This window comes from Prinia subflava, chromosome 4, assembly GCF_021018805.1.
Source record: "Prinia subflava isolate CZ2003 ecotype Zambia chromosome 4, Cam_Psub_1.2, whole genome shotgun sequence".
NCBI classification, from domain to species: domain Eukaryota; kingdom Metazoa; phylum Chordata; class Aves; order Passeriformes; family Cisticolidae; genus Prinia; species Prinia subflava.
In genome coordinates, this window is record NC_086250.1 from 12,628,079 (window position 1) to 12,654,643 (window position 26,565).

General features: G+C 45.4%; 1 long non-coding RNA gene across 1 annotated transcript in view; it reads left to right on the plus strand.

The window, feature by feature from the left end:
- Window positions 1-24,458, plus strand: part of LOC134549676 (uncharacterized) — a 145,685-nt gene extending 121,227 nt beyond the window's left edge. The window contains exon 6 of the long non-coding RNA XR_010080151.1: window positions 21,735-24,458. This is a non-coding gene — a long non-coding RNA (uncharacterized LOC134549676). The remainder of the gene's footprint in view (window positions 1-21,734) is intronic.
- Window positions 24,459-26,565: the final 2,107 nt, after the last annotated feature.

A 26,565-nucleotide genomic window follows, 5' to 3' on the forward strand; every position in this document is an offset into this window, starting at 1 on the left:
CAGCTTGACACTGACCTAGCTGTCCTGTGGCAACTCATTAAATTCTGGTGTCACAGCTGTGCTGCAGAGCCCTAAAAATACATCTGCTTCTCAGCCAAGTCAGGCTCTCTTTCAAGTCAGATATTCCTTAAAAATCCTTTCACTTGATAGCATTCTGCTCTCAGTCAAGCCAGACTGTCAAGAGCACTGCTCAGTCCCAAGAGAAACTCTCACAAGGGCTGGCCACTTGCCCTCTTTGCCATGAGGAGTGGTCCAGAGTAACTGGGATGGGTCTGGAAGTTGTTGCACAGGGTCAGAAATAACAGAGCAGCTGATTGTGCTGAAGCTAAAAGGACTGTGGGGTGTGCTGCTGACAGTGAGGTGTGCACAGCCCCCACGAGGACACAGGGCTCAAGTGGGGCATCGCTCTGGTGCCCAAGCAAATCCACTTGCTAATTACCTTATAGAATAATTTTTTATGCTTTCCTGCTGGTGGTGGTTATAGACAGTTTTTAATGATTTTCCAAACACTGTGTGCATTTGGAGTGCTGTAACAACAATGACTATTAACACAACATGTGTGTGTAAGGTCTTTTGGCTCACTGTGACCTTATGTTCTTATAGAAACAATCAGAATGTTCATGTACTCCTCAATGCTGTCCTAAAACCACGTAGCAGACAGGAGATTCTGAGAGGCACCAGAAACCCAGAAGAACAAAAGGTTTGATCCCCTATAAAGGTAGTTTCAGTGTGGGAAACAGGAATAGGTAAAATTCAATCACTGAATGGATGCTATAGGGATAGTCTTATTCCTAATTAGAACTCCCTTTCCCTGGCTTAAACTGTTCCACTTTCAAAATTATATAAATTAAACCAGAAAAAGACCCCAAACAAGCCAACTCCCCAACCCTTATTTTGAACAGAATATCTATAAGGGCAGTGCAATCCCTGTGAAGTCAGTGGTAAGATTATACAAGGAAGTTTTCCCATACAGATCACCTTAATAAACACCTTCACTAAGTATAGATAACGTGTTCTTTCCCATATAATAATGGTAGAGGAATATCTGTGAGTATGCACTGAGCTCAGATGACCTAATAATGGCTTTCTGAGTGACTTCTGTTGTTCTTGAATTGGTTTTTTCACAGCATTTAATGTAAGGAAAATCAGTAATCAAGGGGCTTTACCCTTGAAGCTAATTGGCCTAAGAGTGGCTTTATTTCTAGGTGGGAGATGGACTTATTCCATACTAAATAGACATTGCGAAAGCTTAGAATACTTGAAAAGTGAAATTTGATTCCATGATAGGACCAGATGAGAAGTGCTGCTTCCATCCCAGTGCAAGGCTCTGTTTTGTGGGTGAGGAAAAGCAGGATAGAGAGGACAAGGCTGGCTGCCTCCCAAACTCCTCCATGGGGCTTCATGGGAACTGCAGGATGGGAAAGAGATTGACTTATCTTTCTTATGAGGAGTCCCAGCATTTAAAACACAATGACTTAAAAATTCAAAATGCAGATTTCAAATCAGCAAGGTCCTGTGGTTGGTGAGCCATACTTCTTCCATTCGGTTTGGTTCTTCTGCAGTGGCTGCTGTTGTGTCCCAATGTGGTTTTTTTTTTAAAACAATGAATTAGAAGCAGCACAAACAAGTTATGTGCAGGTACACAGTCATTGTCAGAATAGCAGTGCAGAATTCATGTTGATATCCTCCTCACTGCATTTCAGGTCATTGGGAATAGCTCAGGAACAAGTGACGCTCTGGATCACTGTTGGAGGAGAGATGGAACAGGCAGCTTCTCCTGGTACCCTTTTGTTCTCTCATCCTCTTCCACTGCACTCTATGGTGCTTTCCAGCCAGGCCCAGTGCTGAGCCTGAGCAGTGGGGATGCTAAAGACAGGGAATTAATTCCAGAGGCTCTCTCACCTGGTGTCAGCAGTGTGGGTTATCCTGTCCCAGCTGCTGTCACAAGCAGATTGCAGCTCTGTGGGACGTGTCTGTGGGTGTCAGCTGAGCCTCTGGCAGAGAAGCCACCCCTTTGTGTGCTGCTGGTAGCAATCCCAAGAGAGCAGGCAGAGACTGCAAGGCAGAGAGGAGAAGCAGGGCTGTGGGACAGTTTAAAGACAAAATAAATGGATAGCATAAAAACACAGTTTCTACTCCTTACCCTGTGTTGTGGATATTTATTATTATTATTATTATTATTTATGACATTTACTCTCCAAGGCTAGCTGTATGGCTTCTTTTACAAGCTAAGATAGTGTCAAGCACCCAAAATAGATCCAGATATTTCTAGAGATCTGTGAAGAGAGGCTGGATGTAACTTTATCCCATTCAGTTGTTCACACACACCCGAGGCTGCTTTGGACACTGTAGGACAGAACAGGGTATTTCAAAAGAAGGAAATTAAATCTACACCTTGTCTCTGATCCCTGTATTCCCAACAGTTTACAGCGTTCCTGATATGGAAGCCCTCTATCCAGACTTACCCCATTTAAGTAATATGGGGCAAGGCCACTCCCTATTCTGTCTTACTCTTTAATCACAGAATCACGGAATGGTTTGGGTTGGAAGGGACTTTAAGCTCATCCAGTTCCAGCCCCCGGCCATGGGCAGGGACACCTTCCACAATCCCAGATTCCTCAGAGCCCCATCCAGCCTGGCCTTGGACACTGCCAGGGATGGGGCAGCCACAGCTGCTCTGGGCAACCTGAGCCAGGGCCTCACCACCCTCACAGGGAAGAATCTTTTCCTAATACCCAATCTAAACCTCCTCTCTGTCAGTGTGAAGCCATTGCCCCTTGTCCTGTCACTCCAGACCCTTGTCAAGAGCCTCTCTCCATCTTTCCTGTGGGCTCCCTTCAGGCACTGCAAGGCCACAGTGAGGTCACCCCAAAGCCTTCTCCTCTCCCGGCTGAACAATCCCAATTCCCTCAGCCTTTCCTCCCAGCAGAGCTGCTCCATCCCTCTGATGCCCTTGGTGTCCCTGCTCTGGCCTGGCTGCAGCAGCTCCCTGTCCTTCCTCACATGCAGCAGCCACGTTTGCCCACAAGTTTGGGCCCTCAGCACTTCATTTTTGCAGGAATGTCTGGTCCAAGTTCCAAACAACTGAAGGACATCCATGGCTCCATCCTGGAATGATTGCACAATCACAAGGCAGCGCACAGTTTTTGGAGAGTGCCCCATTTTCCTTCAGTCTGCCTCTTCCCTGTTAAACAAAACACTTGGTGAATCACAGAATTGCTGCCTGCTCCACCCAGGAGACACTGTAACACAGAGTGAACTCCCCTGTGGGCTCCAGATGAATGTTAAAAATTGATTGTCCAGTCTGTAGGCTGATATTCCTGTGTGTAATCCCAGGGAGTTGGGACACGGCCGTGTGTCACTGCACATCTTCTTTAGATCCAGCTCAGAAGGCAGACTGGAACCACATGCTATTTTTGTCTCAGTTATTAGGAAGACAGGGGATGTAATAGAGCTTAGGAGGACAACAGGGGCTCCTATGAATTTCAGGGTACTGTAGAAGCCTGGTTTACAACCTTGCTGAGAGAAAATGCATTCCCAAAACCTCATGAGAGGTCTCTGCTTTTGACAGGTTCCCTTTTTCTTCTCCACAGTGCTGAGAGAAACTTTCATATCAAAAAATAAATCCAAAAGAACTCAGTCACTGTGCACATCTTTGCAATTTCAAAGATCAAATCATCCTGCTGAAGTGATGTCCACACATGTTTTGTGACTTCATCTGCTCAGTTCAAGGCCCATTTTTAATTTTCAGTGGCAGTTTCAAGTGGGATGTAACTAATGAAGGAAACAAGGATTCCCTTCTAAATTTTATTGCTGAAATATCCCAACACATTCTACCAGCCAAGTTCAGGCCTTCACACTGTTAGAGTGGAAGGTTACTTAGGACAGTGAGGTACAGGTGCATTAACCTCCTTGTGAAAGAGCTTTAAAGGCAAATATATTCTCTGGGTTCAGTAGGGGTAAATTGCTCTTCACTCCTCACTTAAACGAAAAATGACAGTGTACAGAAAAAGCAGCAGCAAGAGATTGTTCATGATGCAAAACTCTGTGAGCAAAAACTGACAAATGCCAAAATTAGGATGTCCTGTACAACCTCACTTTAGATCCCTGAGGAATCAGAGCTCTGCCCTCCACCCTGTCTCATTCACCTCTCGTTGTGTGCGGGTCATGCCTGGACCAAGCTTTGGTGACAAGATCCAGTATCCTCCAAGTGTTTTCCAGTATTTTTAACCAGGGAGTTCCTACCTCTGTTAGCTGGATCCTGTACTAGATTCCCCAGCTAGCTCCTCTTCTTTGTTTCTCGCCAAATCTTTATCCAGCTACTTAATCCTTCCATCCTCCTGTGGGAAATTACTGACTCCTCCCAAAATTTGTGGATCTCAGTCTCTTCCAGCTCTGTGTGGCCATTTCTGCCTTCAAAATATTTTGATTTGCATCAAATTTCACACCAGAATTTGATTTGGAAATGATTTATGGAGAGGTGTATAAGGCTGGTACCTGTGTGCACGCTGGAAATTCTCTGGATGGAAGCTCCATGGCAACCACTGTGAGGTCACTGTGCTGGCTAGTGATAGAGTAGTCCCCTGAAATCATTGATCCACTCTATATTTATGGTGATCGAGTGAATTAGTGGCAAAAAATTTTGTTAGTTTATTTTTCATAGTCCCTTGAAGGGAATCAATATGACTCAAACAACAGGAAGTTAGTTAGCAGCTTTTTTTGGTGCCTGTTTTGACTTTCAAAATGTGGGATTTGGGTCCATTTGCTCTTTGGCTGTGTCCTTTTCTGTCTTACTTGGGCATGCATTTGCAATAGGAGGATATTGCCTTCCTCCATCATAAAGAAACTTTATTTTTGGTGTTCCTTTATCCTGAAGACGCTGAACTGCAGCCTGTGGAAGAGCTGGCAGGTAAACACACCACGTAAATGGCTTTGATTCCTTTGCTGATGTTGGGGCTTAAGGCTGCTGTGTTGTCCTTGCCTTCTTTTCTGCTGTTGTAGTGTGTGCTGAGTACAAGCATATCAGATGGCTGCAGGGTAGAAACTAGACAGAAAGGAGATTTTTTTTCCATTTTTCTAATTATGAAATACATTTTGGAAAGGTAGGTTCAGTCTATCTTGACTTTGGAAAGAGTTCTTTCAGGGTTTTACAAGATTGTCACATTTGAAACTACAACCATGCACCCCTGCCCTAGTGATCATGGGGAGGTGATTGTGCTGGCTAATGGTGATTAAAGAGAGAAAGAGCTGCTGTTTCCTCAGTCTGTGGAATCACAAGAAGGACAGCAAGTGGTGCTGGCTGCAAACCAGAGGCAGCCTGGCATGACACAAGGCAGGAGGTGTAAAGGCTGTGGGATGCTCTCTACACACACAGGAACAGAGCCTGAGAACTGGGCTTGGAAATAATTGATTTATTTCCTCTTATTGCCAACACTTAATTTTGTGTTCTTTAATTTCTCTCACTTGCGAGTTTTTGTTTTATTGTCTTACAATTTCTGAACAGAGTTCATCTGGCAGCAAGAAAAATCTTGATCTTTCTCAGCTGTGCTGCAGCCCCAGTGATTTCCCTCTGGGAAGGCAGTCAGGGCTGTGGTCACGTCTTGTCATTTCATTGCTTTCATAACACCCTGCTACACAAGATTTAATGACCCTCTATGAAGTGTTAGTACAAATCACAGAATCACAGAATTGTTTGGGTTGGAAGGGACCTCTGGAGATCACCCAGCCCAACAGGCAGGGTCCCCTGGAGCAGGTGACACAGAGCGTGTCCAGGTGGGGTTGGAATGTCCCTGGAGAGGAAGGGAGGCTCCAGGCCCTCCCTGGGCAGCTGTTCCAGGGCTCTGCCCCCCTCAGTGTAAGAAGCTCTTCCTTAGTTGAGGTGGAACTTCTCACATTTTAGTTTATGGCTGTATACATAATGCATAAACCTAAACTTAAAATTCAAAATAAATGATGCTGTGATACCATCAACTGTTTTAATAATGGGGGTTTGCCTTTCTAGTTTGCAAAATCAGTTAAACTTCAGTATGTGCAAAACCTGTGGCTCCTCAGAGTTTCCAGACTGATCTTCCTTGAGACTCTGCTTTTATCCACAAATCAAAGGGAAGCTTGAGAAGTGGCAGGATGAGTTTCCTCTGAAAACTGATGATGGTACTTGAGTCTCTGTGCCCTTTCATTTGTAAGTGCCTCTGCAGAGAGTGTCCAGAGAGAGAACAAATAAAACCAGCTGTGTAGTAATTCTACTGAGGATAAACAATGTCTCAGTGAGGGTGGGGTGAAGGGCACTAATTCACAGAGGTCACCAAATAAGCAGGTTACATCCTATTTCCAGAGCACTGGGTGAGTTGTTTGTTTTGGGTGAATTATCTGGTAAACTTTGGCCCTGGCTGATTTCCATGCAGGCCCAAAATTCCATAAATATGTCAGTCACACAGATGAGTTTGCAATGTTTGTTATCAAGAGAGTATTACAAATGCACTCAGTACAAATGCACTGGTATGACTCACAGATAGTCTGTGGGCTTGCCCCTTTTATTCTTTATCCTAGAGGATAGAGAGAGAAGGGATCCAGATTATTCCTATGAGTTTGGACCTGTGATTGAACCTTTAATAAAAACTGGTGAGCAGTGATGAAGCTTTGGGGAGCCTAGGCAATGTTTCAGTCTGCAGGGCAGCCAGTCAAACTTGGGGTAACTTAGACAGACTCCCTGACTTGTCCCAGTGTCCCACCAATCCTGACTGGGGCCTTTCCAGTCCCCCAGGCAGTGCAGAACTGAGGTGTTATGCAGGCTGGAAGAGGCAGCATAGAGTGCTGGGGACTGGCCAGCAGTAGAGGTGGCAAGATTTGTATGATCTGAGTTCTGGTCTGGAGGGTTGTGGAGAGCATGAGAAGGTGCTTTCATCTCATCCTTCTACTCCTCACTTCCGTGGGCCTTCACGGTTGTAAATCCTGCCTGGCAGTGGAAGGGGCTGTGTACTGATCTCAGCAAGACACACAAGTGTCTCAAGGGTGGGTGTCAGGGGATGGTGCCAGATTCTTTTCAGTGGTGCCCTGAGACAGGATGAGGAGGAATGACCATAAACTAAACACAAGAAGTTCCACCTCAACATGAGGAAGAATTTCGGTACATTGAGGGTGGCAGAGCCCTGGAACAGCTGCCTAGGGAGGGCCTGGAGCATCTCTCTCTGGGAGTAAATGTAAATTCAAACCCAGTGTAATGAGACCTTGTCCTCTTGTCCTGCTGGCTTCAGAGGACAGACTCTGCTTTACCTTGCTAGAGGAGTAGCCATAAAGACCAGCAGCGTAGAGTTTGAAAATTCATAATTTATAACCTATGAAAATAAAATAGTAATTGCATAGGAACTGCCAAACTATATTTTTAATCTCCTAATAGAACAAAAATATATATTTATTGTTGTAAAAGCAAACATATCCTTCAAAATTGGTAGAAGAGAAAGTGAGAGAGTAATTCTAAATGAATATTGTATTAGATTTTTGGTCTTTTATAGACACCATCTTTTCAGATATGGAGTAAACCTTATTTCCCAATTACTGCTATCTCTTTCTTCTGACAGTTTGTTTTTAAAAAGGAGAAGGATAGCTGAATGGTCTCCCAACATTTCCTTGCTCTGCTTTGATAGATATTGTCTACCTAGGCTGCCCCTACTCTTTCATTTAAGGTGTGTATGGAATGATCCGTCACTTCTTGCACTTGAGAAATATCTGCACAAAACAGAGATTGGGCCCTAATCCAAGCTTTATTTAAGCCAGGGTGAGATTTCAGTAGAAGACTGTGCATCAAGTCCTAAACATCCCTTACACGAAGATTCTCCACAGCTGGGAAATCACTTAATTAAAGATGTGCCTCTGAGATTTTAAAATCTTCATTTTCCTTTCCCCCTGCCCATGGTGGGGGATAGAGAGCTCAAGGTGAGGAGTCGAGGAGGGCAGGGTACCAGAGATTGGTGAGGGCAAAGATGGGCAAAGGTGTCAAGGGACAGTGAGGAACCCTGGGGTCAAGGCAGGTGAGGGGAACAGGTGACCCCAGGCAGGAGAGATGTGGGTGAAGCAGGGCAAAGCTGGTGGAGGGCAAGATCAGCCTCTGAGAGAATTATTTATCTGTCCATTTGCCTCATTTTACCCATTTGAATCCAGGGGATAATGCCTTTGTGAAGTTTAAATTATGCTTGTTTTTAAAGTGCCTGAAGCACAGGGGATTAAGTAATACAAAAAAAATTGTTTAGAAAGATAAATAAAATTCCACAGGATTTTCATAAGTCTGAAGAGCAACAAAAAAGGTTTTGCTAAACACAAGCTTAACACCAACCTTGAAAATGTCCTTTTACTCTTTGTTTGGGATCTCATAACAAACACACCAGGTTCATAATTTCAAAGAAATTATGTAATGAATGAGGATCTTACCCCTACTCTAATCATGCTTCATGCTACGTAAATCAAGTAGATTGCCTATTAGACTGGTGTCTCCCCAGAAGAGCAGATGCAGTCTCACTCTAAATGTCTTGTCAGACACATCCTTTTGGGCCAGAACATTGTGTGGGCCTGAGCCCATAAAAACCCCATTGCAAATGGGGAAGTGCAGCACAGAGAAACCTCGAGTCGTGTTCATCCTGTAAAGCCAGGGATTACTGCAGGAACCTGCAGACATGGAGGGAATTGATTCAGCAGCAGGACACCGTGCTGCAGAGAAGCCTGAGAGCACAAGGAGAGGGGTGATTGCCTCAGCCCTCACCTGCTGCATGACAACGTTTCACTAAATCAAGTGCAGTGTGGTTTGCTCTGGTGGAAGCACGGGGAATTGACTTTGTCCCCATGACTTTGTTGGTTTGGTCATACCCATACCCTTTGGCATTGCTGCAGGTTTCACCCAAAGCTGAAGTGGATACACCACAGGACATCCCTATAAATATTTATTCCCAAATTTACAGTATTTCTGTTGAGGACAAACCCTCCTATGAATGCACCTTGGGCAGATCCCTCCTGCCCCTCCCAAGTAGTGGCACTGGACTCCAGGCCACCTATAACTGAAACAACACGTGCTTTGGTGGCAGTCACAGGCCAGTCCTTCCAGCTGAAGGTTTAAATGTGCTTGTGGCTGATGGTGTGGCTGAAGGTGATGCTCATCAGCCTGTTGTGTCACCTTGATAACTCCAGTTGAAGCACTTGATAAAGGTACCACCCTGTGAGATGAGTTGGCAAGAGGAGGTGAAGGCCAGGAAACATCCTCAGAGTTGGCCCAATGTAGATGGCCCAGGACTGAGAAGATCTGGAGGTCAAAACACACGGTGCTTCTTGTGGGCTTCTCTGGATTACAGCGCAAGTGTCTGATCTTTCATTCCTCCACTCCCTGTCACCAGGGTAACAGCCTCCCCTTGTCCAGTTTTTCAGTTTTGGTGCTTCTTTAGGACATTGCATGTGCTCAGGGGTCTGGAAAAGAATAATTATTTCAGTGGGCATGGGCAGAATCTCCCAGCACTTGAAAGCACTAAAGACAGCTGGTTCTTCTCTATCTGGGATTGTGGAGAATGAAGCAATAGACTCTTCGAGGTTATAGAAATGCAGTAGGTTGTAGTGGGAAGCAATTTAGAAAGATACCTGAGTGGTGCAGGAGGGAGTCTTCTCAGACTGTCCAGAATCACAGAATCATTTAGGTTGGAAAAGACCTTCAAGATCACCAAGTCCAACCTGTGACTAATCCCCACCTTGTCACCAAGCCCAGAGCACTGAGTGCCATGTCCAGTCTTTCCTTAAACACCTCCAGAGATTGTGATTCCACCACCTCCCTGGGCAGCCCCTTCCAATGCTTAACCACCCTTCCCATGAAGAAATTTTTCCTGAGAGTGAGGCTGTTTTCCTTAGAGTGCATGAGCTCTGCCAGTCTCAGGAGGGCTTTTCCATGAGTATTCCAGCACCTGCATCCTGCCCTCTTCAACTGGGTACTTAAGGCAGAGCCACCCACAGTGACACTGACTGCTGCCAGCTCAGGTTTGTGGAGACAAAACTGCTCAGTCTCAGCTCTTGGCAGAGCTGCTCCTTCCAGAGAAACCAGTGCAGCCTCATTCATGAGGGCTGTGCTCTGCAATATCCCAGAAACTGCTTGGATTTAGGGGATCCATGGCACAACCTGTGCCATGAGAGGCTGCCCACAGAAAAGGGAGAGGTGACTGTCGTGCTGTCTCTGCTGGCAGGACTGGCACAGTCTCACTGCAAGGATGGGGCTGCATTGCCTTCTTTTAATTTGTTCTGTTCTGTGGGAGAACAGGGGAACTTCAGTTTCAAGTGCTGTTTTTCCAGCACCTTTTAATAGTGCTTAGATTGCTCCTAAATGATGGAGGGATGGGCTGAGGTACAGTGAAATATGATTTGTTTCAGGCATCTGTGGCATCACTCACTGGATTAGTTTTCATGTCATCCAACTGCACTGTTTCAATAAATTAGAGCATTTTTATGGCTGAACTGAGCACTGTGGTGCATAGTCCAGCTAGACATAATTCCATACATATAATTCCACATATATCTCTTGCCAAGCAGGTAGCAAGCAAAGGCTATGAATATCTACAGCCAGCTTGAGTATCTCTCTGTCCCCATTGTAATCTGTGAGCAAAATAGCATGATTTATTTTATCCTAGTGATATGGAGGATATTTGGCTCTTATGAGTGTCCTCTGGGATTTTTCATCCATACATACAGATGCACATCCTTCCCCACACTGAGATGCTCCCCCTTTCCGTGGGGTTGTACAAAGAGGTGTAAAGCACATAATTCTTCCCAATCCATGGATCTCCTGCTAGAAATAAATCCTTGGCTAGAAACAAGCCTGCTTATGGTGGTTTTTCAAAGTAGCAGAGTTCAGGTTCCAATTAGATAAATAAATCAGAAGCCAGATTCTTATTTGATCTTCCTCTGTTCCCAAATTTAATTAAAAAGAAGCAGGAGAGCCCAGTACAGTGATTTCTTCTTTTTCTCCTAGAATTTAGCAGTCTGCTTAAGCATCTAGAAGAAATGGGTGGACATTGTCTGTAATCTGGTCCAAATTTTCAGAGCTGCTTTTATTTCAGAGAAAAATCACCTATCTTTAGTCCTGCTGAGCCTCATGATAACTATTATGAAATACTGAATTGTTACCATGGGCACCTATTTTCTACTAACTCATTGCTCCATATTTTTGTGTAATTATTGCTGAATCAACAAGATCTGTTCATTTTTGCTTCAAAAATAGCAATTTCCCAATTATGGAGAAGGTAATGAGAGTACAATGCTCCCCAAAGATTCCCATCTCTGTGCCACCAGTGGGACTGGACTCTGTTGGGAAGGGAGGAAAGTGGGATTGATTTCCCTTTCGCCTCTCTGTCAGGAACAGAAGGCTGCAGCTGCGTGACCTGTTCATATCATTATTTTTTGGAAGTTCAGAATTATTTGGTAAACAAAGGCAGGATAAAACTTTCAGCTGGTATTAACCAGCACACACCTCTGTTGTCAGGAATGAACCCTGCCAGATCACTCCATCAAAAGAATTGACCCAAAGCCATGGGAATTTGCTACTGGAATATACGTTGAATTTTTTGGCTGTAGTCCTCTTGAAAATTCACTTTAAGCTTGGTGATGCTCCAGAGGCACTCGCAGAGACTACTTTTTGAATCAGTCTGAGATCAGATAGAAAGAAAAAAATCACTGGAGGTGGCTAGAACTTCAGCAAGTAAAGGCCTTATTGAGAGGAGAGGAGAGGAGAGGAGAGGAGAGGAGAGGAGAGGAGAGGAGAGGAGAGGAGAGGAGAGGAGAGGAGAGGAGAGGAGAGGAGAGGAGAGGAGAGGAGAGGAGAGGAGAGGAGAGGAGAGGAGAGGAGAGGAGAGGAGAGGAGAGGAGAGGAGAGGAGAGGAGAGGAGAGGAGAGGAGAGGAGAGGAGGAGAGGAGAGGAGAGGAGAGGGAGGAGAGGAGGGGAGGGGAGAGGGAGGGGAGGGGAGGGGAGGGGAGGGGAGGGGAGGGGAGGGGAGGGGAGGGGAGGGGAGGGGAGGGGAGGGGAGGGGAGGGGAGGGGAGGGGAGGGGAGGGGAGGGGAGGGGAGGGGAGGGGAGGGGAGGGGGAGGGGAGGGGAGGGGAGGGGAGGGGAGGGGAGGGGAGGGGAGGGGAGGGGAGGGGAGGGGAGGGGAGGGGAGGGGAGGGGAGGGGAGGGGAGGGGAGGGGAGGGGAGGGGAGGGGAGGGGAGGGGAGGGGAGGGGAGGGGAGGGGAGGGGAGGGGAGGGGAGGAAAGGAAAGGAAGGAAAGGAAAGGAAAGGAAAGGAAAGGAAAGGAAAGGAAAGGAAAGGAAAGGAAAGGAAAGGAAAGGAAAGGAAAGGAAAGGAAAGGAAAGGAAAGGAAAGGAAAGGAAAGGAAAGGAAAGGAAAGGAAAGGAAAGGAAAGGAAAGGAAAGGAAAGAAAGGAAAGGAAAGGAAAGGAAGGAAAGGAAAGGAAAGGAAAGGAAAGGAAAGGAAAGGAAAGGAAAGGAAAATGCTGCTCCACTTAACTTCCCTTTACTTGCCAGAAAAAGAGGTCAGGAGGCTGGGAAATGAATGATTGAAGCCAAGGTGTTTTGTTCCATTTGTGTGGGGCTTTAGTCATTGGCACTACTCCTTTAGTGAAGCAACACAAGGTTTTAAGCCAGCTCATGCAGCCCCTCTGAGGCAGAGGGAGTCTGCAGACCTGGAGACAGAAATCCAGCCTAGCCTACAAGCTGAGAGCCATGTGCAGATGGGCTCCTGCCAAGAAGGGTGTAGCAGCCTTGGAAAGCTCCTAAAATCTGGCTCAAGACATGTGGTAATTCCCTAACCCAGCAGCAATCAGTTCTTGGGCTCTTCCTGTCCCCAGCCCCTCCATGCACAGGTGATCCCTGTTCTGGCTGCACTATCCATGGAGCACAGAGCCCTCTGCCTGGAATGTGCTCAGTTATAAAAACTGTGTGCACTGACTTCACTCCCCCACACATTTTTGAAATGCTCAACTCAAAGCTGACAAATATTTTGGAAAAACAATTCTTTTTTTGCATTAGGCAGCAAATCAGAGGGGAGCCAAAACCTCACAGGACTGATTTATTGACTCAAGATCTTGAAGGGGCACCAAGAAGTTACATAAATGCAACATATTAAGAACTTTATCTTCTATGCAAAGATCATTTTTATTTACTATACTAGGTACCAGGCCAGAGTAATAGAAAGGAAATGCAGGAGGTAGACCCAGAGCTTTTACTGTATTTGCAAGGAGGGAGTGAGAGCACAGCACCAGTCTAGCATCCTTTACTGAGGTTTAAGATTGGCACCTAATTTTCCTGAGGAGGCCTAAGCCTTGATCATTCCTACTTTTTAACTGGCATTTCTGGAAATTACACCTCCCATTTTATTATCAGGATCATTACCATTCTCTCTGTTTGGCTGTGTGACAAATTGTTGGTTTTACTCCGTGAAGATTTAACAATAAATTGTTTGGATTGAAACATAATGATACTGTGATTTAGTGTAAGACTTCCTTTATTTAACATCAGCATAAAAAAAATCAGTTTTAATCTCCGTCTGGGCTCTATTCGTAGCCAGTGAAGAGAGAGGTGCTTCTAGAAGATGATTCATCCTGCCCAAAAATAGGTGCCTAGAGCTGACTGGATGATTTTCCCAGTGGAGGTATCTTTCTCCATACTGCCAGGGAAAATCTGTATGACCAGCTTGGATGGGATGTCTGCCTTGTAGCTGGTTACATATTTGTGAGAAAGGTGTGCTGAAAGATATTTGGTTACAGTCCTTTGGGGCTTCTCTATTTCAGTCAAGGCTTTGGACCCTCCTAGAGATTGGGGAAGGTAACAGCAAAGTGAACAGAAGTCGACAGTAAAGATAATTTCCTTCCCAAGGTCCATAAAACAGTCTATGAAAGACCTGGCCTTGCAATGAAGTTTGCACTGAGTAATGTGTGTGGATGAGAGGGAGCAGAAGGGCCCTAATGCAGACACAAATCCCTCTCTCGAGATGCTGAATGTTTTGTGGGAGCTGGGCTCAGCATGACTCTGGATCTTGTGGCAGCCTCTGAAAGATGTGCGTTCCCACTGGAGCTTCTGATATGACAAATTATAACTGCAAATTGTTATCTTCCACATCCAATTTATTAGACCAACTTGTTGACATCTGGAGGTTCATTAAAATATTCTAATTTCTCCCTTTTTATCAGTAATTAAAAACTAAAGCAGAACAACCCGCCTCCTGAACGTGCTGCTTAGTAATTACCCCTGTAAGAATCCCTTTGCTGTCATTAGCAGATGGATGGTCCTTTGCTGGGCTGCAGAGTGATTAAGCTGATCCATCTCTTAGGCTGATGTTTACATCTTTCTGATTCCTCCCTGTTTGTGTCCTTTTGATGTGGCCCTAAGCCAGGCCACCAGGACCACATGGCCATTTCCCTTGGGTGACCACAAAATCCTTCTGTCAACACCAGGAGCAAGAACGGGGCAAATGACAGAGAAACTGATGATGGGGAAATCAGTCATGCACCTTGGAACCCCTCCAAAATTGAGCACTGGCATTCTTCTTGAATGAGGGGGCGTTTCTGACTTGGTGGAGTTTCACTGCAGCTCTGGGAGCTGCCTGCCTGGGGATACTCAGCAGCTGCAGTGGCTGCTGCTGCAGGGAGCCACAGTGCTGCAGATATTCCAGAATCTCACTGGCACAGCTCACGGGATCCACTGCCTCTGCTGCACTTGCCAAAGGAGGGGAAGAATCTGTACATTTTTCATTATAATCATTAAACACATCAGACTTCCTCCCCCTCAGAATCACAATTCCAGCAGGGTGGTGATTTTATCCCAGGTTTAGGAATGCCCTCGTTATTCCAGAGCCAAAGCATCAGCACAGAGGGTTGTGCTGGGCAGTGTCCCATGCAGGACAGCTCTGTGTCACCTGGGGCTGCACTGATCACAGATAACCCGAGGTGAAATCAGCCTGCATGAACATCAGGTGTCCTTTTGCTGCCCTCTTTCTTCTGCTTGCAAACTTCTCTCCTGCATGTGTTAGTTCAGTCACTTCCACTTTCACCTAACGGACTCAATGCTTAATGAATTGATTTGCTTAAAATCAGATTATTTCAGAAAGATCCACTGTACTCAAAGCCTCTTGAATTTATAGCCTTACCAAACACCAGAGTACAGCAGTTTGGGGGTTGAGAGTTTTTTTGCAGATAGCTTTGAAAGATGGTTTCATGAATGTACAGAAATTCTCTGTTCTGAATATCAGTCCTAGCAGATTTATACCTGGAATAGATCTCTTGCTTAAACAGGTAAAGATAATTGTGTTTTCCCTCACTGTACACAGTGGAATTTCCATTCCATCAAAATCCAGTTATTCTTCCCAGGTACATACTTAAGATTGCTATTTTAATAAAGAAAAAATAACGGAGCAGTTTGGATGGGCACATTGTGCTGAAATACAGAGATCAAAAATATCAGCAGGCTGTCTTTATGTTCCAAAATACTGTCATTTTAAGGTTTAATGCAATTTGGCATTAGGAGCATAAGGAGAATAGACAATATTAACATAAGATGAGAATCATCAGAGACAACTTTTCATGCAGCGCTCCTTATTCAAAGTACTTTTCATGTAATCTCACAGCGCCAATATCTGAGACTTATTTATCGGGTGCCTTGTAAGCACCTTAAGCAAAAGTCAAATTACTACTCAGCCTTAGAAATTAGATAAGACAGAAAATAATGTGGGAGAAAATTAGACATTTTCAAGTTGGCAAAGGATTAGAAGCCGGTGTCTAAACGATCCACACTGTCAGATGTATTCTTTGCTGGTTTTATGAATGGTTTGGAAAACTGAGTGAGCAGCAAAGTCAGAAATTTTGGAGATTACACAAGGTGATTGAAGGTCACTCAGGACAAGGGATGGCCATGAAAACTTCTAGAAGACTCTAGGAAATCAAGATGAGATAGAAATATGAGAGCAAGCAGAATCTCCTGTTCGGAATAAATACAAAATAATCAGTTTAGCAGGGGAAAAAAAGAGAAGCAACACCAAAAGTCAGCTGTTCATAAAAGCTGAAAATCATTCAGGAAAAAGAAAAAAGAGTGGGTCATCACTGGTGACTGCGAAAATCCTTACTTAAAATGCAGAGACATCCAAGAACCAAGTTTTGTGAGTACTGCACAGCCCAGCATGCAAAACAGGCTCTAAAAATATGACAATACTCCTTGGTAAACCAAGCTTATTGGCATATCTGAAATACTGTATTAATTCTTGGTTATCCTTTTAATTGAAAGTATTTGGCAGAAATAGAAAAGGTCTAGAAATGGGACATTGAAATTATAAAAGTGTTCTTGGGAAGCAAAGCTCAAAAGATTGGAGCTGTCATTTAGCAATGAGTAAAAGGAAAAACACTGGAGAGAAGGTAACTCTTTTAGTTAAGCTTATTATTTCTCCTCAAGAAGAATAAAAGGAATTTAATTAAACTGAGCATTTAGAACAGATCAAAGAGGACTTTCCTCCACAGTGTACAGTTAATGATGAGATCTCACTACAAGGTATAATTTTGCCCAGGAGTTACCTTGTGGCTGCTCCATTCACTCCCACTTCTGCCCCCATTTCCTCTTCTCCAGGAACTTTTGGTACTGTCCACTCTCCATGCGTGGCAACTTGCACAGCTCTGCTCCTAAATTCCACTGCAGCTCTCCATGCCACAGCCTGGGAAATCTTTGAATTATACTGTGTGTTCATTTGCAGCTAAAAATACCTGCACCCAGCAGGGAATTGTCACAGGCCAGCTGTGGGGCACCTGCCAACACTTCCTTCTTAAATCACTCTGGCTATCTGATCCTGAACGTAATCAGCTGGAGGGCCCAAATTATTGAAATAATACTGATTTTCACCTCCCTTGTCTGGATTTGAAACTTCAAGGCTGTGATTAATTAAGCCTCTCTACTATCCCTGTATCCTAGGCTGTATTAGCCTGATGCCTCATGTAACCTTTTGAAGGTCACAGTGCATAGAGCTGCCAGGGATAAATCTGAGTCTCTTTTGAAAACCACACTGTTCCTTTAGCCACTAGCCCACATCCTTCCACAGCAAAGTCTCTTCCTCAGTCTTCTGTGAATTCCCAGGCAGGGCACTGCAGTGGCTGCAAGCACCCAAAAAATCCTCTTGCAATCTCACATCATATTTGGCATTCCAGTGACTCTTGGCCAGGACATTTTGACAAACGTGTCAACTCAGCTGTGTCTTACACCTTTTCTTCTGGCTAAATGGACAATTCCAGCTGGGTTGAACAAAGTATTGGAGGGACACCTGGGACTCAGTGTGATTTAACATTGTTCTCAACCTTACAAGGCCTTATGGAAGTTGAATTAGAAGGAGAACATGGCATTTTTGCTTTTAAGCAGGAGCATTGCTAAGGTGCAAAAGCCCATGGGAAAGAAGTGAAAAGTCATGTTGACCTTGACCACTCCAAAGCTTGGATCTTCCCTTTGTGAGTGCTTTAGCAGTAATTGCATCACTGAATTATCTTCTCAGTGGTTCAGGAATTACAATTTTTGCTTCCTTGGTGGTTCTTTATGCAGCCATCTAAAATTCCCATTATAGAATCACAGAATGGCCTGAGTTGGAAGGGACTTTAAAGATCATTTCCATCCCCTGCCATGGCTGGGACACCTTCCACTGTCCCAGATTCCTCAGAGCCCCATCCAGCCTGGCCTTGGACACTGCCAGGGATGGGGCAGCCACAGCTGCTCTGGGCACCCTGTGCCAGGGCCTCACCAACCTCACAGGGAAGAATTTTTCTCTAATATCTCCTGTTTTCGGCTGCTTACATGCTAGCAGAAACACAGTTAAACACTGCAAGGTAATGAAAATATCAATTTGTCGGCACATGTTCTTGGATGCAGTGGCTAAATTTGGGACACATTTTTTTCTTTTTTCCCACTGCAGAGAGGAAAATGTAAAGTCTTGAACTTCAGAATGTTACCTGAATACCACTTTTTTAACAGTTTAGGTCCTTTCTGTGATGAACGAGACCACTGATCTGCCATGCCTTGGTATTCTGCCCAGAGCAGCTGTGGCTGCCCCATCCCTGGCAGTGTCCAAGGCCAGGCTGGATGGGGCTCTGAGCAACCTGGGATAGAGGAAGGTGTCCCTGCCCATGGCAGTGGGGTGGGACTGGATGAACTTTAAGATCCTTTCCAACCAAAACCATTTTTTGATTTAGGTGATGACAGTGAGTAACCATTGATTTTTCTAAAAGTGAATGAATGTTTGTACTCAGTGAAAACCAGGCCCTGTTTCAATAATAACACCTTCATTCTCCAAGGTCAGAAGCACACTTGGTAAATCTCAATTTCTCTTTTTGCTCCTTATCTTTTGCTCTGATGAAATACCAGGAAAGAGGGCAGGGACAATATGGGTCATAGAAAAGGGGAGGACAGTGATGTTTATACCAGTAGGGTCCTCACCTGACTACTTTACCAATAGAATTTACTGGTAATGCTCAATTTGCAGAGTTAAATACAAAATCCTGTGCAGTCCAATGCCCAGTAAATGAATGCAAATAGAAATAACACCATCATCTTCTCTAACACCAGTTAGCATCCCATAGAAGTCCCAGGAAAAGGACCCAGGCACAGAGAGGACATCTGCTGGACCCTTGGTGCCAGGGCCAAGGCAGCAGAAGTGGCACAAGGGATATTTCTGGTGTTGCTCAACCTGCCAAATACTGAATAAATAATCAGAGGCATTGGTGAGCAGTTAGATTACTAAGAGGAAAAAGAAAAAAGCTAAACTGAATCAGCAGGAATCAAGTTAAAAGTTATTAATTATGTGCACTGCAAGTACTTACAAGAGATCTTGGGGGTTTTTTCTTCCAGCGTAGTTTTGGTAATTTTTGTAGGGTCTCACCCCCTCTGTCCCTGCCCTCTGGAAGTACTGTGTCACTGCATCTTACACCTCCATGCTGCAAATGCATCACTTGTTTTAGCTTCCAGAACCACTTCCATGAACAGGAAGAGATCATCTGGGCTTGTGGTTTTGACTTTTTTCTTTTTTTTTTAATCCTTTGAAAAGCAACAGCTTCTTTAAGAAAGGAAGAAATTTGGCTCTGTGGTGACATCAGAGGCCGTCAAACTTATCAGCCCTGATAATGCAGTGATAAGTGTATTTTAATAATAATGTTTATTTTAATTGTCTTTGTCACTAGCATTGCTCAGTAATTCCACATTTGTATTGATGCACACTGAGGTGTGTATAATTTATAAATTTTCTGTTACATATGCCTGTATGCAATGTTTAAGAGAAAAAAAAACATTGCTACTTAGGTCAGTGATTTTACCTCGGGAGCTCTTCAGAAGCAACATTCATTTTGTGTGAGGAAGGAAGGGATATTGGAAAGATTTTGCAGGGTGCTTTCCCTCCCTCAATTTGCTTTCTTCTGTAGCTTTATAAGTGACTGGCAAGTCACCTGCTGGAGTGGGAGCTGCTGGGATGTTCCAAGGGGTCAGCAGAGCTGCTCAGATAGGGTGACCTCGAGGCAAGCAGGAGGTAATGATCAGATTAGCTGAGTCAGGAAGGCCAACCACAGCTCTATTTATACCATGGCTCCCCTTCAGAAGAGCTCACCTAATCAGATCTGTCCCCAGGAATATGTTTATCCTGTCTAGAGTCTGGCTTTCAAAGCAATTTTTTTTTAGATCCCAGCTCCCTGTAAACCCAGGAGTGCTGAGATCCCAAAGGCCCTTTTGATTTCCCTCATTATGAGAGTGTTATGAAATTTAAATGCAGACTCTAAATGCCTAGTTTTAATCCAGGTATGGAAAGCTGTGATTCTGCCTCAATCCTACTGTCAGCAAGGAAACCTTGCTCCAGTTCTTTCTGCAGACCTGTTTTTCCCACAGACTTTGGTAAATCAGTCCCTCAGCTTCGAGCATCTTCCCTGATAGAGAATTGGCCCAGGAGGCCACAGAAGTGTGTGATTTCTGTCCCCAGGAGAAATGCCACCTGGGGAAATGCCTGAGCTCCCCTCAGTGCTGAAGGATGCAGGAGCATTCCTGCCCTTGCAGTCTGAATCCCCAGAGGTGTGTTGTTGACCTGGCTGATTTTTACATTCTACTGAACAGCCCAGATGGCAGCAAAAAGCCAAAGCAGCTCATAGCTTTCAATGACCCCAAAATCTGAGGAGAAAGTCGGCTGAAGTCATATACGAGGAGACAAAACAATTCCCATTTCCTGCCTCTGAGGTGCAGCTTTCTCCCAGGCTGATTACATTTGAATCTTTCCCCAAAATTAACCCATTCTCGTGACCTGATTTGATGCTCTAAGGCGTGATGTGTAGAAATATTAATGAATAGGTGTTTCTGGAGTTTTCTCTCCAAAGTCTGTGTTTGTGGGTCACACCAGCACAGCAGGTGAGTTCTCTCCTCCTTCCCTGCCCATCCCAGTTCTGCAGGTGATGCTTTTGACAGGGAATATCACAGTGCAGCAGTGTTGGGCCAATGAACTTCTCTTTGCTGTGTCTTTGCCAAAAACAAAGTCAACCTTTTCATTTGCATTTTGAGCAGTGCCTTTAAATCCTGAGTCTATTACACAAGAAAGCCAAAAGACCTGGGAAGGGTGAGGTTTTACCCCAAACTTACAGAGATATTCAAAGCACAGCTTTGGAAGCAACTTTAATTGATAAGCCAAAAATCTCTGCTGCATTTCAGTAGCAAAGAGGGAGCTGCACAATTGCTATAAACCAGGAAGGAAAAGTGCATCTCTCATCAGGAAAGCTGTTGGCTGTGCTTTGCTTTGCACTGCATTTGTATCCCTGCATTTGTCAGCTTTTCTTGCCTTTTGTTTTGCCAGGCTGTTACTGCGGCAGAGAAGTCAATAAACACGAGTTTCAAGTACTTTTCAGATTGTGATTATGATATAATGTTGCCATTAAGTCCTTTTTCCATATGCTGCCTCATCCAGAGGGATTGTTCAGCTTCTGTAACATTCAGTTTTACAGTGAGCCACGTGCTTGCTAAAAAGAGCAAGGAGCATGAGGCCCAGTTCCCAGAGGTGGTGGTGGTACCTGAAGGGAATGGACTGCAGGTGGAAGATGGTTAAATCCTTGAGACAGCCCTGATGCCATTTTATACCCCTCATTCTTTGTCCAAAAGATGATGGGTAAGTAGTGATCTGTGACAACTCTGGCTGGAAATTATCCTGCAGGCTGGACTAAAAACATGTTTCTGTGTTATTCCCATGTCAGTCACCCCCTCCTTTTCTGATATGCACAGTATCAACACAAGGAGGGGAAAAGGAATTGTTTAGGGTGGGATGAGGTGTAACCAGGGGCAATGGGAGGAAACTGAGCAGAGCAATGTCTAGGCTGACTATCAAGAAAAACATCCCTACACTGAAGCCTGAAAGGGCTGTTAAATATCTGTCAAAGGAAGCAGTGGGAACCTTATCAATGAGTCATTTCAAACTTTGAAGGACAAAGCCAGAGTGTGGGGAATGGTGCTGTGCTGGCAGGGCATGAAGGGTCTTTCCCATTCCTCCTCATTGACTCCCTGCCCTCACCCTCCTGAGAGAAACAGAGCCCAAAAAACACGAGACTGGTGGTTTCCTAACACAGGCACACAGAGAGAAAAACAACATCCTTTGAGATTGGGAGCCTGGGAAGCCTGTTTTTTAAATCAGCTTCAATAACATGACAGATGATAACAAGTTTTAGAGTAATTGTCTTTCTTTTTTTCAGCCATGTGTGTCTATCCTGGAAGGAGCTTTCTTGTGAATTAATGAAACATCAAGGCTGCAATGCCAGCCAGATTGGAGTGGTGTGTTTTCAGGAGAGAGCCGGAGCTGGCAGACCTTCAGCTGCTACAGATCAATTAAGTGCCTCTGATTCCAGCAGACAGAGAGGGCCACCGACTTACAGCTGCAGAGGATCTGGCCCATTCCACGTTGGAACAGAGACTGCTTTCATTTTGCCGAGAGCTGGACTCTTTAAAATTTAAATGCTGTTAAATTTTAAAATCACAATTTAATTTAAAATTCCCTTTGCAGTTTCTTTTAGTGACAGCATTCCTCATTTCTGCTCCAAAGAGCTGAGACCTTACCTGTGCCCAAGACTGCCACATCAGGGTCTGCGGGGCTTCACTGTCCTGTGGCCAGCAGGTGTGATGTGCCTTGCCCTCAGATTTTTTGATGAGCCCAATTTCTTGCTTCTCTTGGTCAAATAACTGTAATAAGGATAATCATGGAATCACAGAATCATGGAATCAAAGAATGGGTTGGGTTGGAACGACCTTGAAGATTCTCCAGTTCTAACCCCATGCTACAGGCAGAAACACCTTCCCCTAGACCAGGCTGCTCACAGCTCCATCTAACCTGGCCTAAATAGATCAAAAGTCAGCCAGCACTCCCTACATTTCCTGAATCCCTGGGAAGCAGCAGCATGCCCTGGTACTGGAAGGAGTGGAAGCACAATGGAGAAGGAGCCCCTTGCCTATGGCAAAGCCCTGATGCTCAGGCAGGCTGCAAAGACATAAAGTGCTCCTAACAAGCATGGCCCAGCCCTGCATGCACTGTATGTGTGCTGGAGGCTCCAGTTTTGGGAAGAGAGGATTCTCCCAGCTCCCTGGACAGACTTTTGGACATGTTGCAGGGCTGTTGCAATGCTTGTGTTTGTGGGGAGTGAGTTTGACTGCAGTGTTAAGAGAAGCGCAGTGTATGAGTGTGCAGACCCTGGCCGTGTTTTCCGGTGTCTCAGATTGACAGGTGAGGGGTTTGCTTTATAAGAAGTTATTTCATAGCATCTGGTCCCCAGTTAGTTGGGCATCAGTGAAGAAGAAAATCCTCCTCTCCCTCAGTTCTTGGCCATGAGGGAAGGGGCTGTGCTGGAGAGCTGCAGAAAAAAGCAAAAGAGAAGAGGCAACAGTGTTGGGAGTGGGGAAAGAGGCCAGGGGTTAAAGCAAGAGGAACGAAGGTTAAAGGCAAGGAAAGAGGCCAGGGGTTAAAGCAAGAGGAACGAGGGTCAAAGGGAGCTTGGAGGGGCTGAGGAGGTGTTGGGGAGAGCAGTGCCTATGCCCTCAGGGAGAGCTGCAACCCAGAAGGCAGCACCACATCCGAAGCTGGGAGGCATCAATTCACTCCTTGCTTGTTTGTAAAGGTGGGAGATTTTGAGCTTCCAAATTACAGCAGCTGGGTTTGTAATTTGGCAAAGAAACTTGGAAAAAAACAAACCAACAGCCCAAAGCCCGTCATCACAAAGTGTTACAGTGTTACAGCACATGCATTTAGCACCTCGCTGCAGAGCCCAGCTGAGAGCTGACTTTCCAGTGTAATTTTCCTGCATATCTGCCAAGCAGTGTGTAGAAAGAGCCATCTGTGGTGTCTTAGGGGGCATTTCCCGGTCACAGCTTCCAAAGGGTAACTCAAAAACTGAGTTCTGTGCACGCCATTGCTCAGAAGGGCTTGAGTTCTCACAAGAGTATAAGTTAAAGCTGAGAGAACAACTCATGACTCCTGCTGTTTAGTCTGCTCTGTCTGGATCTGCAGCTAATGAGACCACTCAGCAAAATTAACATCTAAGTACTTCATAATCCAATTTATGTTTTAAAAATTTTGCTTTCAAGACTCAATGGCATGTCCATCAGGCAGTGTTCATTAAACATTTTTGGATCAGGCAATATCTTGGATGACCAAGATCCTGATGATGCTTACATTTAAATCTCAAAATGAGTGATTGCCCACAGGAACAAGCAATTAAGGGGAAATGGTGCATTGCCCATCCCTGGGAACACTGGTCCAGCCTGAGCTCCTTTTCAGGGTGCAGGTTTTTTCCAGGCACGTCTTGTGACTGTGTGGAGGAAAGTCCACATGCAAGAGGCAACACTACATGATCTAATGGTCTCTTTGGCCTCAGAAGCTTGAATCACTGAATTGGAATCTGTGAAAGAAATGTCCCCAGCTGTAGGAATGAACTGGCTCAGTTGCAAATAGGTCAATTAAACTTAAACCAACGACCCTCTGGGGTCATCATAAAAGTTACAAATTGGATTGAAAGGCATGTAAGTATAATTAAACTTCTGTAGTTTCAAGCTAATGTAAAATTTCTTACTTCCTGTCCAGCACTCTAGTGTAATGTTCCTGTGCTTGCTTAAAAATCTGATGCATTATTTTCATATCTCTCTACAAAGGTCTCTAGTTGAGAAGCAGTGTGAGCATGAGGCTGGAGCTGGACTGACCAAGTGCAGGGCCCATCCTGCTCTGGGCAGTCACAGATGTTCCCTCCAGGTGTTACGCCAGGTAATTCTCTTGGTGAACCAAGAGGGACCCTGTCTCTCCCTCTCTCCCTCTCTCCCTCTCTCCCTCCTTCCTTCCTTCCTTCCTTCCCTCCTTCCTTCCTTCCTTCCTTCCTTCCTTCCTTCCTTCCTTCCTTCCTTCCTTCCTTCCTTCCTTCCTTCCTTCCTTCCTTCCTTCCTTCCTTCCTTCCTTCCTTCCTTCCTTCCTTCCTTCCTTCCTTCCTTCCTTCCTTCCTTCCTTCCTTCCTTCCTTCCTTCCTTCCTTCCTTCCTTCCTTCCTTCCTTCCTTCCTTCCTTCCTTCCTTCCTTCCTTCCTTCCTTCCTTCCTTCCTTCCTTCCTTCCTTCCTTCCTTCCTTCCTTCCTTCCTTCCTTCCTTCCTTCCTTCCTTCCTTCCTTCCTTCCTTCCTTCCCTCCTTCCCTCCTTCCCTCCTTCCCTCCTTCCCTCCTTCCCTCCTTCCCTCCTTCCCTCCTTCCCTCCTTCCCTCCTTCCCTCCTTCCCTCCTTCCCTCCTTCCCTCCTTCCCTCCTTCCCTCCTTCCCTCCTTCCCTCCTTCCTTCCTTCCTTCCCTCCTTCCTTCCTTCCCTCCCTCCTTCCTTCCCTCCCTCCTTCCTTCCCTCCCTCCTTCCTTCCCTCCCTCCTTCCTTCCCTCCCTCCTTCCTTCCCTCCCTCCTTCCTTCCCTCCCTCCTTCCTTCCCTCCCTCCTTCCTTCCCTCCTTCCTTCCCTCCCCTCTCCCAGCACAAGTCCTACCCCTGTGCTCCCATCTGTTCCTTCCCTCCCTCCTTCCTTCCCTCCCTCCTTCCTTCCCTCCTTCCCTCCCTCCTTCCCTCCCTCCTTCCTTCCCTCCTTCCTTCCCTCCTTCCTTCCCTCCTTCCTTCCCTCCCCTCTCCCAGCACAAGTCCTACCCCTGTGCTCCCATCTGCTCCTTCTCACATCTTCTCATCCCCTCTCCCCCTCATCCCTCTCCTGTTTCTCCCTGTATCCCATCTCACTTTAAAACACAAAGCTGCTCCAAAACCTGAGGAATTGGATTTTATAGGAATCAAACATTGCCTGAAACAAAGTCAGGCCCTGATTTACTCTTCTTTTCTGGGACGAAGACAATCAGCTCTGGGAAATGCTGTAAAAAGCTGGGTGCCTCAGCAGGGTGAGCTGTGAGATCAGTCCCCAGGAGCTGAGCAGGGCCCGACCCGGGCAGGAGCAGAGCGTGGCTGCAATGTTCACAGTGCCATCTTTTGGATAAGGTGGAAAACTGTACTAAGTTCCCAGAGCCATCCAAAACTCTCCAGACAACCCTCCCAAGAAAAAGATGTATTTTATCCTGGCTGTTGCCAAAATCGCTGCCTTGATTCCCTTTGGATTTTTTACTGGGAGAAGTTATTCTTCCCTTCAAATTCAAAGCGGCTCTGGTGTGTCTGCACTGCATCCAACTCCCTCCAGTCAGCTGCATTTCAGCAGAGCAGCACAGGGAAACCACTTTGGAAAGGATTTTTCTGCAGGAACTCGGGTGCCTGATGGAAGCCTCTGTGGCTTCTGATGCTGGAAAGCCTGGCCACAGGCAGGAGCAGCACAGATGCAGAGGGAGCAGCAGTTCCAGGATTTGCCTGGGCTGATTCAGCTTTAGGGCTGAAATAAGGGAAAACTCTAAACCCCAGTACACCCTGGATGTAATCTTATACTTCCCCATGCAGCACAGCAGTGATGCTGTGGTAGAAATGAAGGCTGTACTTCCACTGGGCTTTTGAAATTCCATGAAAAGACCTGATTCCTGAAGGGGCCTTAACTGAGAGTACACTCATCCTCAGTAGTCATGCTAATGCTAGCTGTGTCTGTAAATCCAAGTCAGCTCTGTCTCTTGTGCCTCATAATATGAAGCAATAAATAGCTTAGCCTTAGAAAAGCTGTGGGGTTTGGCCTCAGCCCATATTGATTATCTAGCTCAGAAATGGAGCCCAAACTTCTGGTTCTTGCCCAAATAACAATCATTTTGGAACTTCCTGCCTACAAATCAGAGTGGCAGATACTGGATGTGCTGAGCTTGTTCAGACTCACATCTCCCAGTTTTAGCTGAGCTGCCTTTTGTTTGCAGACACCTTTCTTGACCACAGTCTTTTTCTACTTCCATGCTCTTCATGGAATCAAAATACTCGAAGACTTGTAGAGATTTTCTTTGGTCAGATTCTACTGCCATGAAATTAATGGCAAGATGCTGCTGATTTTATTGTAATCAACTTTTCCCCACTGGGAAACTCTCATCCTTGCAGTAGCTGCTAGAAAGCAGTGC